Source organism: Triticum aestivum, chromosome 3A (genome assembly GCF_018294505.1).
Source record: "Triticum aestivum cultivar Chinese Spring chromosome 3A, IWGSC CS RefSeq v2.1, whole genome shotgun sequence".
NCBI classification, from domain to species: domain Eukaryota; kingdom Viridiplantae; phylum Streptophyta; class Magnoliopsida; order Poales; family Poaceae; genus Triticum; species Triticum aestivum.
This window is the reverse complement of record NC_057800.1, coordinates 83,283,518-83,284,356: the sequence shown is the minus strand read 5'-3', so window position 1 is coordinate 83,284,356 and position 839 is coordinate 83,283,518.

Below are 839 nucleotides of genomic sequence, written 5' to 3'. Positions count from 1 at the left end.
TAGGAGCGCTAAAGTGAGCCTGAGCGCAAAGAAAATTATTCTATGCGCTGGTCCGTCGCGCCTGAGTCACCACACTTTGGCCGAACCAAACCAACGCGGTTCTCTCCTGATTGGCGAACACATAACCACCTCTGGTCGCCATATAAGTCGAACATAATTTGATTGCCCTCAGTAGTAATCAATCCATGCGTCAATAGTAATCAAGCCATGTGATGTACGCACTTGCAAAAAAGGTCATCTCATGTAATCACATGAAAATTATTACTACATTCCGAGAAGTCTTTTACCATCGAACAATATTTATGTACTTAATCTGACCCAACGATCCTAGGGTAATGTGCAAAGGGCATCTGGTAATAGAAGGATGTACTTTTACAAGGACCAAGTTATGCATGGCAGTACTAATTTGGGATCACGTGGCAGTAAAACTAGCATGTAGCCAGTAACCATCTTTGTTCAATTAGTATATTTAATAATAAATTTACTAAATGAATTAGACGTGGTGGGGGACGGGTGCATGCACCTAGTAACCATTTTACTATGTTTATCAGGAATTTTACTAACGAAGTCATGCGAGGCGAGGCGTGCATGTTCATGGTAAAATGTTTAATTTTGTTACTATATTTACTAGAAATTTTACTGGCAAGCCAAGAGAGAGAATCATGCGAGGCGGGGCACATGTACGTGCTGATCGTAACCAATTTAATGTCATTACTATTTCTACATGGAATTTTACTAGCAAGTGGAGGGAGGATCACTGGTTCGACTAAGCGGCGTGAGTGATTTGGTCGGAGCGTAGGATTAGCATTCTGCGCGCACGCTCACTTTAGCGCTACCGT